The sequence below is a fragment of the Ornithorhynchus anatinus genome, chromosome 10 (assembly GCF_004115215.2).
Source record: "Ornithorhynchus anatinus isolate Pmale09 chromosome 10, mOrnAna1.pri.v4, whole genome shotgun sequence".
Lineage (NCBI taxonomy): Eukaryota > Metazoa > Chordata > Mammalia > Monotremata > Ornithorhynchidae > Ornithorhynchus > Ornithorhynchus anatinus.
This window is the reverse complement of record NC_041737.1, coordinates 17,925,345-17,939,668: the sequence shown is the minus strand read 5'-3', so window position 1 is coordinate 17,939,668 and position 14,324 is coordinate 17,925,345. Positions and strand designations below refer to the sequence as shown.

General features: G+C 43.8%; 1 non-coding gene across 1 annotated transcript; it reads right to left on the bottom strand.

The window, feature by feature from the left end:
• Positions 1-249: 249 nt before the first annotated feature.
• Positions 250-387, bottom strand: LOC114814837. The gene has a single exon (XR_003762634.1). It is a non-coding gene; the product is annotated as a small nucleolar RNA SNORA7 (small nucleolar RNA).
• Positions 388-14,324: the final 13,937 nt, after the last annotated feature.

Sequence of the window (14,324 nt, the reverse complement as noted above, 5' to 3'; positions counted from 1 at the left end):
AATAAGTTTAGGTATGTATATATCTCTTGTCTTATTCTGTCGAGTTGGCTCTCATCCACAGCAACTCCATGGACGCATCTCTCCCAGAACGTCACATCTCCATCTGCAGTCGTTCTGGTAGTGGATCCATAGAGTTTTCTTGGTGAAAATCCGGAAGTGGTTTTCCACTGCCTTCTTCCGCCCAGAAAACCTGAGTCTCCACCTTCTCCTCTCTCCCATGCCGCTGCTGCCCAGCATAGGTGAGTTTTGACTTGTGGCATACTGCCTTCCATTCGCTAGCCACTGCCCAAGCTAAGAATGGAATGGGTAGGCCTCTGCTTGACTGTCCCTCCCATAGCCAAGACTGGTAGAGTACTGAAAACTCTCCGGGTGTAATCCTGAGAGGGGTGTATAACTCTAGTTACACAGAAACATGGTAAAAAAGACCTGTTGTTCAGGTTGAAGCTGATGCTACTGTTAAGGAGAGAGATGTTCCCTGGGATGAGCAATCTACCTACTGTCCCCACTATAGTTCCTTGCTCATCTCTATTTTTTAGTGGTATTTATTAACTGTTTACTAAGTGATAGGTAAATCTCTTTGGAATTGGACTGGATGTCTCTGATAAAAGTAGGAATGGGAAGAGAAACAAGAGACAATTTCCCATGGAGCAATGTCCAGCCCTGCATATTATCTAAATATATTGATGATATTTGTTAAGCACTTATTGTATTCCGAGCACCAAACTGAACTTGGGAGTAGATACAAGTTAATCAGGTTGAACGCAGTCCATGTCCCCCATGGGGCTCACAGGATTACGATGAGGTAACTGAGGTACAGAGCAGTTGTGACGTGCCCAAGATCACACAGCAGGCAAGTGGCAGAGCTGGAATTAGAATCCAGGTCCTTATAATTCCCAAGTCCGTGCTCTATCCACTAGACCACGCCGCTTCTCCTACATACCCCTAAAAATTAGTTGCATCGCACCTCTTCAGCAGAGAGGTCGCCGAAACCCCAGACTTCATGACATGAGCGATTTGTACCCGTTTGATTACTGCTTAAAATTTGAATTAAGATCCGGTCCTGCAGAAGAAAAAGGAGGATTCTTTTAAACTGATTGCTTGGCCTCTGTCTTAAATTCTTATTGTACAGGGATTAGGGAGAGAGTCGACTAAGTAGTCAGAGCCAGTCATTCTATGGCAAACAGTACCAATACCATTCCTGTTTATTTCATTTATTCCTTAAACCATATTTACTGAATGCTTACCGTGTGCAGAGCACTGTACTAAGCACTTGGGAGAGTACAATATAACAATAAGCTGACATAGTGAGTTTAGAGTCTAGAGGGAATTGATCTCAATTTGTTGATCCTGTATCATGCAGTCAGACCTCTTGCTTCAAATGGGTAGGTTGTCTAAAAGTCTTTCTTTCTGCTGGAAGACTATGATTTTTTGTGTTGCAACCTTATAAAGAGGAAAACCCGCTAACTGAAATCTCCCTACTAGTAGAAGACGTCTAAGTTTGCCGTTCTATAGCTTTCTCAGGCTGGACCAAGCTGTATGCCTAGTCTCACTCTTCCTTTTCATCTATCCCTTTCATATGCAAGCCAGGAACTCTTGCCCTGCCCCAGTAGCCTTGATGTTCCCCAGTCCAGGACTCCTGGGCACATTCGCCCTCTTGGGATAGCATTTCTTCATTTTTTCCAGTATTCTCTCAGCTTGGTTTCAACCACCTTGATGCTAGCAGAACGGTTTTGTCCTACTTACTGTGCATGGATGTTGCAAAATCCATTCCCAATCAATCAGTGGTACTGAGCCCTTACTGTGTGAGGAATACTGCATTCCCAGGGGCTGACTAGCAGTGGCTGCCCATCGAGCAGAATTGTCAAAGCAATGCAGACATTACCTCCCTAGAGACTCATTCCTAGTTCTGTCCACCATGATGCATGACTGAGGTTGGACGGGGTTCCTGCAGAGAAGTTCTGCAATCAATCTTAAAGAAGGAAGGACTCTCTATCCCTACCCCTTGTTTAACCCCACATGACAGGCCCTAGGAGAGATGCAAAATAATCAGATCAGACAATCTCAGAGGCTCTGTGCCTTTACAACCTAAGATGGAGGGACAGCAGGTTTCTTAGATTCATTCTACAAATGAAGGAACCGAGGTACCGAGAAGGATTTGCTCAAGTACACATACAAAGCCCATGACATAGGGACGGATGAGATCTCTGGTCTCCTGACCCCCACGTCATGCTTACACTAGTCCACACTGTCTCTCAGTGATGTTTAAAGTACCGAGTCCACCAAGCTTTTAATCCATCCTAACCAGTGAGTTAACTCACTCACCCACCTAGTTCTGGATGATGTTCTTACCAGTGATGCACCGAGGATTTACATTAGCATACAGACTGTAAGCTTGCTGTGCTGGGTTTGAGTATGGGCCAATATGGCCTTCAAGGAGCTTACTATTTAAGGGGGCAGACAGGAAGAGGCAGAGGGTCGCACACCAGAGGGAAAACATAGATAAACTAGTAATCCAAATCAGAAAGAATGGATAAAGAAGTGGGATAAATAAACCAATTCATACAGGGTTAGGGATAGGTGATGGAATAACATGGCATGAACACAGTTTCAAAGGGGTAGTTTTATAGAGGGACATTAAAGGTGGGAAGAGTTAGACCAAAGAGGGGAGGAATTTAATACGAGCGAAAGATATGTGCAATGGGCCGGAGTTGGGAGAGTGAAGAGTGAGGTACAGCTAGGTTGTTGGCTAAGTGGGTAGCCCTCACAGAGTGAGAGCTGAATGTTGCAGAAGAGAGTGGAAACAGAAGAATGGACACAGCTGCTGAAAGTCTTGAGTTGAATTGTCAGGGGGTTTTGTTTGAGGTGGAGACGAATAAGTTAGGCTATAAGTTGTTTTGGTTTTTTTATGAAAAGTGATGTGCCCCCAAAAGAAAGTGTTTTAAGGATATGAAAATGATGAACTAATACTGGGCACTAAGCAGCAGCAATTCTCCACTTTTCTGTCTCTTTGACCCCACATCAGAGAGAAGATAGTCTTCTGTGTGACTTTGGGTAAGTCCCTTAACTTCTCTTTGCCTCAGTTACCTCATCTGTAAAATGGGGATTAAGACTGTAAGCCCAATGTGGGGTAGGGACTGGGTCCAAACTGAATATCTTACATATGCCCCAGTGGCTAATGCATTGCCTGCCACATAGCCCTTACCAAATACCATAAAAAAGGCGGTCTGCCTTTCCTCGTCTCCCAGAAATTAGGTGTTTACCACCAAAGCAGTCACCTGTTTACTGTTAATTTCTATTTTCCTGTCTTGGTGTGAAAACTGTCTAAAGAGAGCAGAAAGATCCAGTAAACACTTTCCCTGGGTTCCTGGTAGTGACTGTGGCCCTTCTCTGGAGAAGAAGGGCAGAATCTGATCCAGCCGCTCAACTTCCAGCTTCAGTGCCCACCACATTGAGTTCTTCTGAGGCTCAAGAGAAGAAGAGTGACCTGTGTTCTCTTCCTATAGTCTCCTCTCCATCTTGTAAATTCCAGAAGCCAGATGACCACATCTCAAGGCTCTGGCTTCAAGGGAAAAGGAAAGTGGAATTTTGAGGAATTAATTGAGCTATCCAGTTGACTAAATTGAATCAACAGTCAAAATTGAACATATCAGGGCCCAATGCCTTTTCTCATCAATAGCAAGGTTTTGGCCTCAGATTGTATTTTGGCCTTAAATTATCAAAGGTATTGTTATTCTCTGCACAATATCTCTGCCCATTTCCTCACAATGGGTAGAAGAGTCTGAATAGGCCCCGACTGGAAAGACCATGAAAGAGCTATCTATGGAAGCAGAATCTGAGCCTTGAGTTCAGGAAAATGTAATATTTTCTTTCTCACTATTGTTTGTTCTAGTTTCTAGCTTTTATTCCTCTTTTTCAGTGACTCTGAAAGTGAATCCTCATTCAGAATTTTTTTACAGCTAAACAAATTCACTAGACAACTAGATGTACAAATGTAGGCAGTAATTAGGCAATCCCATCATTCCATCCTGCCTGATCCCAGATACAGCAGAGGGTAGGGAAAGGTCAGAGAGAAACTCCGATCTCATTTCTTCCTGGGAGGGAACATTGTCATGACCCTCTTGGGATCTCCGGGGAGAATTAAGTTCACTGCCATTTGTCTCTTATGATTATTATTTTAAAGTCAAGTAATAATCAAATATTTCAAATTCCCTTTACATGCATACATGGCCCACAAAAAGTGAGGATTGTATTACCATGATTCCTTTGAAATTAGGTCAATGCTTTTTCAGAATATACTTCCCAATGAACTTAATAAATACCTTCAGCGTTGAACTGCTTTCTTCATCTAAAGTTTATGTTAGAGGATCAGCTGGGTCAATTGCTTTGAGGACCTAACCGGGAAGTGTGTAACATTTACTACATGCATTTATTACCTCCGTCTTTCTTTATGAGTTAAGCTTTATTGAGTTTGGGGTAAGCAGACTCGAGGTCATTGCAAGCATCGTTTCTCACTTGCTGACTCTTACAAGAGAATGGTTTTGACTCATTTCTCCATATCATTATTATGATTATATAAATGTTAGTATTTGTTTAAAGAAAAGAGAAAGTAGAAGTGCAACAAAACTGCATTTGATTCCTCCATATTACAACGATCTTCTCTAGCGGTAAATATCATCACTCAGTTGTACTTTCTGAGTGATTACTGTGTGCAGAACATTTTACTAAGCACTTAGGAGAGCTGGTAGACTCACTCCCCGCCCACGGGGAGCTTACAGATTAGAGGGGAGATATGGTCAGCTCTTAGAACAGCACTTGGCACAAAGAAAGTGCTTAACAGATACCATAATTATTATTATTACGAGCAGGGAATATGTCTGCTAATTCTGTTGTATTGTACTCTCCCAAGCGCTTAGTACAGTGCTCTGCACACAGTAAGCATTCAGTAAATACCACTGATTGATTCATCCATAGTTGGCAGGATACGAATTGTTCATATGTTGGTTTATATTTGGCATCGGCTATTCAAAAGTCCTGAAGTGTTATCACAACACCAATATATTCTACTGATATATAACGCAATTTCTCTGAACTCAGGATTTGCACATTTTCTACATTCTGCTAAAAAAAAGTCACATCCTGTGTTTGAAGTTTACAGTTTAATGTTCTTGTCATGATATAGCAGACTTCTAGTGTAAAGTCCCTTGATCCATAAAGATCCCAAGAAAGGAGCAAGATAGAACACTTCTTTTTTCCACAAAGGAGCTGCAGGATTTTGAGGCTTGACCTCATAGAAAGGCAAAATAATGTGCTTCTAATGATTTTCATAGTCTAAAATGTTATTCTTATGTTTTACATTTTCACCCCAAGATGGAATATTACTAATCCAAATGATGTAACTATATATTCCTTAGAAGGCAGTGTTTGTATACCTCAAAATATTGATTTGACAAAAAATCTCTTTCTTGGCCTCCAGTCAATAATATTTACAGTGTAGCCATTGTGAACTGGGATGCTGTACATAATAATAATATTAATTATCATCATCATCGTATTTGTTAAGCACTTACCATGTGCCAAGTGTTAGATAGACATAAGATAATCAAATGGCACAGAGGGCGTTCCTTCTAAAAGGGAAGATGAGTGGGAGTTTAATCCCCACATTACAAATGAGAAACTGAGACCCAGTAAAGTTAAGTGACTTGGCCAAGGTCACATAGACAAGCAGTAAACTCAGGATTAGAACCCGGACCTCCTGATTCACAGTCCTATGCTCATTCCACTAGGCCATGTTGCTTGAAAGAGTAGAAAGAGGTAGAAGAAAAAATCCCTGCCCACAAGCAATTTTCTATCGAACTGGAGAGAATTATATGACTACTACATTGTCCCTATCTCATTGCCCGCTGGATCTAAAATGTTTAAGAGAGGAGAAATCAAACTCATATTCTCTAGTGTGATTTCATCCCCCATTCTAGGTTCTGAATTATGTTCTTCAGCTCCATCGCTTGTACCCCTCTTCCCGCTACCCTAAGGAGGGATACAGCCAGCATGACCCTGGCCATCTCCTCCCTCTTTGCTTCCTTCCCTCCAGCTACAGAGCAGCAGCTTTGAGACAGGACAGAGCCGGAGCCCACTCACAAATGACCAGTCAGAGTCCCATTTATGGTGACCACAGGTATATGACAATTTTAAGCGATTGATCCTTTGAAAAAAGGACTCTTAAAAATCTTATAGCTTTCTAATCTTTGACATTAAGTAATAAAAACTATAATTTGAAAACATATTGAAAAAAGAGTTCATTTTTATACAAAGTCCCACCTCTCACACACAGGTAAACTTTTTTTAAATTTTTTTTTTTATTCACCCTCCACTGGCCTGCTGCTCTATTTACCCAGCTTTGCTTTAGCTAGTTGATATTTATTTAGTGCTTGCTTTGTGCCCAGTCCTCCGCTAAGCCACTGGGGTAAGTATAATACAAGTTAATCCATTCAGGCACTGTTTCTGTCCTTCAGGGTGCTCAAGCTCCAGGAAAGAGTCGTTCAAGAATTATTGTGCACAAAGGACTTCTTTCCAGGAATTCACACCCAAGACAGTCAAATGATCATAAACCATTTCATCATATCAGCCAAGTCTTACAAAATGAGCATGAGTCTAAAGAAAACCAACATGATGTACCAGCCTGCACCAGATAAGCCTGAAATGGATATCGAAAATGCAGAGCTCAATGCTGTTGTAGAATTCTATTAGGCAGCATACTTACCGAGAAGCAGACTAACTAGAAGCATGCTAACTAGAGAAGAAGCGTGGCCTAGTGGATAGACTGCAAGTCTGGGAGTCAAAAGATTCTAATCCCAGCTCTGCCACTTGTCTGTTTTGTGACCTTGGGCGCTTAACTTCTCTGTGCCTCAGTCATCTCATCTGTAAAATGGGGATTGTATTAACAGGGACTGTATCCCACCTGCCTAACTCGTATCTACCTCAGAACTCAGTACCGTGTCCGACGCATAGTAAATGCTTAACAAGTACCATAAAAAAAAATACAAAGCACTGAGCGACAAGAAAGTATATGACTGAATCAAGAAGGAAGGCCAGCATACCCTTTGAGAGAGGGTTAGATTGTAGCAGTAATGTGGTATCTGGCTCAAGGTGGAACTTTAGGTTTAGACAGTTGTGGTCTACTCTACAGCTGGACCAAACAAAGGAGCCACATCTGCTGTCTGATTTTAGGCAAGTCACATAACATCTCTGAACCTCAGTTTCCTCATCTGCAAAATGGAGATTCAATACCTGTTCTCTCTCCTATTTAGACGGAGCCCCATGTGGAACCTGATTGTTTTGTATCTCCCTCAGCACTTAGTATAGTGCTTAGTACATAGTAAACATTTAACAAATACCATAATTATTATAATGATGATGATCAAGATCAATATCATGAACAATATAGAACAATGAAAGAAGAAAGAATCTTCATCTCCAGCGCCGATCTCTTTCTTTCTCTTCAGTCTTGTATTTCTTCCTGCCTTTAGGACATCTCTACTTGAGTGAAAGGATACCCAAACAAATGCTTATGGAGAACTGAAATTGGGAAACTAAAAGCAAGGAGGGCAAGAAGAAACATTTTACACAGTAACACAAGATAGGGACGGACTTTCCGTGTGCATGATATATTTGGGACTTCGAGTCCCAAGTAGCAGCCCGTGCCCTCATAGCTGAATTTCACCATCATTAGGTTTTTCCTTCAAATAGGATGGACAATGATATATTTCTCTGCCATTTTTGATGATATGGTTAATTTGTTAATGAATTATTAAATGAATTTTAAATTGTGATTTCAGTAATTGCAATTTGACATAATCGCAGTGATTATCATTTCATATTGGAATCCAATAAGTTCTTCAGTTGTCCTGAAATCTACAACGCTAGATGTTTATTAAAACTCTTAAAAAATCACATCTCCTCCAAGAAGGCTTCCTTGATTTAGCTCTCTTTTCCTCTACCCCTCCTCCCCCTTCTGCATCACCTGTGTAGTTGGATCTTTACCCTTTAAGAACTTGATATTCACCCCACTCTTAGTCCCACAGCGCTTTATTCCATATCCATAATTTATTTATATATATATTAATGTCTATCTTTGTGTCATCTTCCCTCCCCGCCCCCTCTCCAACCCCTTAGACCATAAATCCTTGTGGGCAAGGAACTCTGTGGTTTTGTACTCTCCATTGTGGCCTACTGGATAGAGCGTAGCCTTGGGAATCAGAAGGACCTAGGTTCTAATCCTTGCTCCACCGCTTGTCTGCTATGTAACCCTGGGCAAGTCACTTAACTCCTCTGTGCCTCAGTTACTTCATCTGTAAAATGGGGATTGATTGTGAGGCCCATGTGGCACTGTATCCAAGCTAATTAGCTTGTAAATATCCTAGCACTATATGCCTGGCAAATAGTAAGCGCTTAACAAATACCATTAAAAACAAAAAAACAAAAGTACGATACAGTGTTCTGCACAGTAAGTGCTCAAAAAATATCATTGATTGATGAACTTTTTTCTTAAGAAGCTATCCAGAATCTTACAGCTTTTTAGCTCTGGGAGAGCAACCTAAGAATTTATCACATTCCAAAATAAAATGATAATAATGTCAATTTCTTTAATCGAGAGTTATTTCATCCTTGGGGTATTAGTACTGTAGCATGCAAGCTATTTTCCTGGAGTTATGAATCATGAATAATTGGCATTTGTTATTGAGGCAAATTGGGTCAATATAGACCTGAAAAGCTTTAAATTCCTAGATCCCTACATTGAAAATAGTGGTAACTTAATATACTAAAAAATGTTAGCAAGAATCATGAATTGCCTTGCATACGCCACCTTCAATTTTGGGGGCTTAAAGGACACAGCCAATAAAAATGGTTTACATAGCTCACAGAGTTCATATTGTGTTGCAGTTTTTTTAATGAAACTTTCATAATATTACAGGAATGCAATAACACATTTGAAACTCAATTTTTTTTCTGAATTTATCACCTCCTAATTTCTTTACATGGGACAAACTGATTTATTTCATTTGAAAATGTACAAAGTAATGGGACTAAGAATTTCCATGCCAAGTTTCCATTTGTAGTACATTTTGGAGAGTGAAAATGAAAACGGCAAAAAAATTAGAGAACTGCTGAGAGAGAGCTAACTGTGACAGTGTTAACTAAATACACGGATGCACGTGAGTTCTGCCTTTGGTATTCTCTACTTCAGCTCACAGCAGCTGAGTTTAATGCTGACCTTCCGACTTGACACGATTGCACATCAATCACTAGCTTGCATGTTTTGTAACTTCACTGCATAACTTTGAAGAGAGACTTGTTTCACTCGAGAGACTTGAGTGAAATCGCATAATGCAGAGTGTTAATGAGGGGCTCCACAGCAGATCACCTGAAGAAGGCACCTTGGTCACAGTTGAATTAATAACTTTATTTTCTCTTTCCAGCACCCATCTAAGGTAACCCTGACAACCACTAACAAGCACAACAAGCAAGAACAGTGCTTGGCACATAGTAAGGACTTAACAAATGCCACTGTTAATTAATTAAGCATTCAACCACTGCGTGTCTGTGAAGAAGACAAACCATACTAATTTTAATAGTACTAATTTTAATAGTGGTTTGGCTGACTAGTCTGTTCACCCCAAATTAATTAAATACTCAAATCTATAAGTATACAGTAGGATGTTATTTAAAACAGAAAGGAAATTCATCTTTTCAGTTTTTCAAATCCACACTGTTGATCCTCTTCTAGTATATATTAGTCATTTAGGGAAACAACTAGCCCTCCTTGACTTCTTATCAGATTTCTTTCTTGCCTAAGAGTGGCTCACAAAGCATTAATCTCTTCCAGGAGATCTAGGACACGTCCTTTCCAGGAACGGTTGCTAGCAATATCTAAAACAATTCTGTCCACCATCCGGCTTTGGAGGGGAAAAAAGCACTTGTATGTGAAAATAAAAAAAAAAACTGACCTCTCTCCACTCTAAACTCATAATCTTCTGAGCTTTGCAGCCCACCTCCTTACTAATTTCAAATGGATAAAGGTGTACCTTGTGGGCAGAGATCATACTCTAGACTTGTAAGCTCGTTGTAGGCAGGAAATGTGTCTACCAACTCTGTTATATTGTACTCTCCCTAATGCTTAGTACAATGCTCTGCACACAGTGGTTGATTGTAGAGCACTCTAGTAAACACTTGGAAGGGCATAATTGAGTAAATAGACATCACGTTTGTCCCCAAGGACCATAGCCTATAGCAGGGAGACAGTAAAATAAATTACAGGGAGGGGAAGCATCAGGGAATGAAAGATAAATATATATAAGTATATATATAAAAAATTGCTATGGAGGTGGTGAATAAGTTGAGTCCCTAAGAACTAGAGCATACTGACTCAAAGGCATATATGATGCAATCATCGATCAATCAGTTAATCAGTGGTATTTATTGAATGCTTACTATGTGTGGAGAGGGTTCTACTCAGTGCTTTGGAGAGTACAGAAGAAGCAGCATGGCCTACTGGAAAGAGCACAGGCCTGGGAGTCAGAGGATGAGAGTTCTAATCCTGACTCTGCCACTTGTCTGCTGTGTGACCCTGACAAGTCACTTAACTTCTCTGGGCCTCAGGTACCCCATATGGAAAATGGGGATTCAATCTTCCTCCCTGACTTAGACTGTGAGCCCTGTGTGGGTCAGGGAGTGAATTCAACCTGCTTATCTTGAAACTACACCAGCGTAAGCTGTGTAGATCAGTGCTGGACACATAGTAAGTGCTTAACAAAAACAATTTTTAAAGAAGTACAAGAGTTAGTGGACTCGTTCTGGGTCCACGAGGAGCTTACCGTCTAAGAGCAGTAGGGAGGGAAAACTATTGGAGAAAATAATTCCAAAATGTAGGGCCCTGTTATCCATCACTCAGTGGTATGTTTTATGCACCTGGACTTCCCTCCACTCTGCCCGCAAACTATAACTCTTTCTTTAGCGCTAAGGGTAGGACAGATTGCCTTCCCCAGCTAAGAAGGAAAGATATGAGCAGCCACCCCAGCCCGCACACTTTGCTCCTCTAAGGCTAATTCTCCTACTGTACCCCAGTCTCATCTATCTGGTTACCGACCTCTTGCCCACATCCTGCCTCTGGCCTGGAAAGCCCTCCCTCTTCGAATCCAACAATTACTCTCCCTGCCATTCAAAGCCTTGTTGAAGGCCCATCTCCTCCAGGAAGCCTTCCCTGACTAAGCCTTCCTTTCCTCTTCTCCCACTCCCTTCTGCATCGCCCTGCAGATTCTTTCCTCCCTTCCCAATCCCACAGCACTTATCTACCTATTTGTAAATTGAGAAGCAGATGGCTTAGTAGAGAGAGCTCGGGCCTAGGAGTCAGAAGGACATGGATTCTAATCACGGCTCCATCACCAGCCTGCTGTGTGACCTTGGGCAAGTCACTTCACTTGTTTATTATTATTATTCTCTATGCCTCAGTTACCTCATCTGTAAAATGGGGATGAGTGTGAGCCCCATGTGGGATGGGGACTGTGTCCAACCTGATGAACCCCTGGCCCACATCCTACCTCTGGGCGGCATCGCCCTCCCTCCTCAAATCCTCCAGACAATTAATAATGTTGGTATTTGTTAAGCGCTTACTATGTGCAGAGCACTGTTCTAAGCGCTGGGGTAGACACAGGGGAATCAAGTTGTCCCACGTGGGGCTCACAGTCTTCATCCCCATTTTACAGATGGGGCCCAGAGAAGTTGTGACTTGCCCACAGTCACACAGCTGATAAGTGGCCGAGCCGGGATTCGAACCCATGACCTCTGACCCCAAAGCCCGTGCTCTTTCCACTGAGCCACGCTGCTTCTCTAATTACTCTCCCCCACCTTCAAAGCCTTACGGAAAGTGCACCTCCTCCCAGATGCCTTCCCAGATTAAACCCCACTTTTCCTCATCTCCCCCTCCCTGCATCACCCTGAATCACTCCCTTTGTTCTTCCCCACCTCTGCCAGCATCTAGGTATAGATCTGTGATTTTATTTATTTTTTTTGCTGTCTGTTTACTTATATGAATGTCTGTCTTCCCCACCCTCCCCACACTGTGAGCTCCTAGTGGGCAGGGATTGTCTCTCTTGCTGTATCCCGGCTCTGCCATCTGTCAGCTGTGTGACTTTGGGCAAGTCACTTCATTTCTTGGTGCCTCAGTTCCCTCATCTGGAAAATGGGGATTAAGACTGTGTGAGCCTCATGTGGGACAACCTGATGACCTTGTATCTACCCCAGTGCTTAGAACAGTGCTCCGCACATAGTAAGCGCTTAACAATACCAACATTATTATGGGTCAGCATGGCTCAGTGGAAAGAGCCCAGGCTCGGGAGTCAGAGAGGTTATGGGTTCTAATCCCGGCTCCACTGCTTGTCAGCTGTGTGATTTTGGGCAAGTCGCTTCACTTCTCTGGGCCTCAGTTCCCTCATCTGGACTGGTGAAGACTGTGAACCCTATGTGGGACAACCTGATCACTTTGTATCCCCTCAGCGCTTAGAACAGTGCTTGGCACATAGCTTAGCTTAGCAAATACCATCATCATCATTATTATTATTTCCCAAGCGCTTAGTACAGTACTCTGCACACAGTAAGTGCTGATGAAATACGACTGAATTGAACTGTATCCGCCCCAGTGTTTAGAACAATGCTTGGCACATGTACCATACTTATTAATTCATTAATATTAATTCATTAATATTAATGTCTGCCCTCCTCTCTAGACTGTAAACTCGTGGTGGGCAGGGCATGTGTCTATGATAATGTGTACTTTCCCAAGTGCTGAGTACAGTGCCTTCATTCATTTGTCTTTATTGGGCGCTTCCTGGGTGCAGAGCACTGCACTAAGCGCTCAGGGCTGGAAGCGCTCACTACATCCGATGGAATGGAATTGAAGGTGTGAACTCTCTCCCCAGAAGCGTCCATCGCTAAGGACAGGGAGTGTGAAGCCGAGGGTTGCAGAGGTTGGCCCCGTGAGGCCCTTTAATAATAATAATGTTGGTATTTGTTAAGCTTACTATGTGCAGAGCACTGTTCTAAGCGCTGGGGGGGGATACAAGGTCATCAAGTTGTCCCTCATGGGACTCACAGTGGTCAACTGTGAAGCAGCGTGGCTCAGTGGAAAGAGCCCGGGCTTGGGAGTCAGAGGTCATGGGTTCGAATCCCTGCTCCAGCTGTGTGACTTTGGGCAAGTCACTTCACCTCTTGGTGCCTCAGTTCCCTCATCTGGAAAATGGGGATTAAGACTGTGTGAGCCTCATTTCCCTCATCTGTAAAATGGGGATAAAATCTGTGAGCCTCACGTGGGACAACCTGATGACCTTGTATCTACCCCAGGGCTTAGAACAATGCTCCGCACATAGTAAGCGTTTAACAATACCATCATTATTATTATTATGGGTCAGCAGCGTGGCTCAGTGCAAAGAGCCCAGGCTTGGGAGTCAGAGGCCGTGGGTTCTAATCCCGGCTCCGCCGCTTGTCAACTGTGTGACTTTGGGCAAGGCGCTTCACTTCTCTGGGCCTCAGTTCCCTCATCTGGAAAATGGGGGGGATACAGGGTCATGAGGTTGTCCCACGTGAGGCTCCCAGTCTTCATCCCCATTTTACAGATGAGGGAACTGAGGCCCAGAGAAGTGAAGGGACTGGCCCACAGTCATACAGCAGACAAGTAGCGGAATCGGGATTCGAACCCACGACCTCTGATTCCCCAGTCCGGGCTCTTTCCACTGAACCCCGCTGCTCCTTTAAGGCGGCGGGGGCGCAGCCGCCATTAAGGGAGGTCCGCCGGCCCACCCGCTTCCAACGGGGACAGGCGGGCCTTCCCTCCGGAGGGCGCCCGAACGGAGCCGAGCGCCACCGAAGGGAGCCGAACGGTGCCGAGGAGAGCCGACCGTCTCCGAAAGCGCCCCGAGGAGACCCGATCGCTTCCGAAGGCGTCCCGAGGAGAGCCGATCGCCTCCGAAGGCGCCCCGAGGAGAGCCGAGCGTTTCCGAAGGCGCCCCGAGGAGAGCCGATCGCCTCCGAAGGCGCCCCGAAGGGAGCCGATCGTTTCCGAAGGCGCCCCGAGGAGAGCCGAAGGCCTTCGAGCGGACGGTCGGCTGCCGCCGGCGAGGGGCGGGGCCTCAGCCGACGTCCGTTCCGGCGTGGCGCGGGGCATTGTGGGTCCGGAGCCGGTGGCGCCGCTGCCATCTTGTCCGTGGTCGGGGCCTCGCAGCGCCGTCGCCGCCGCCGCCGCCTCCTCAGCCCGGGGCCGTAAGTCCGGCGGGCGGCGA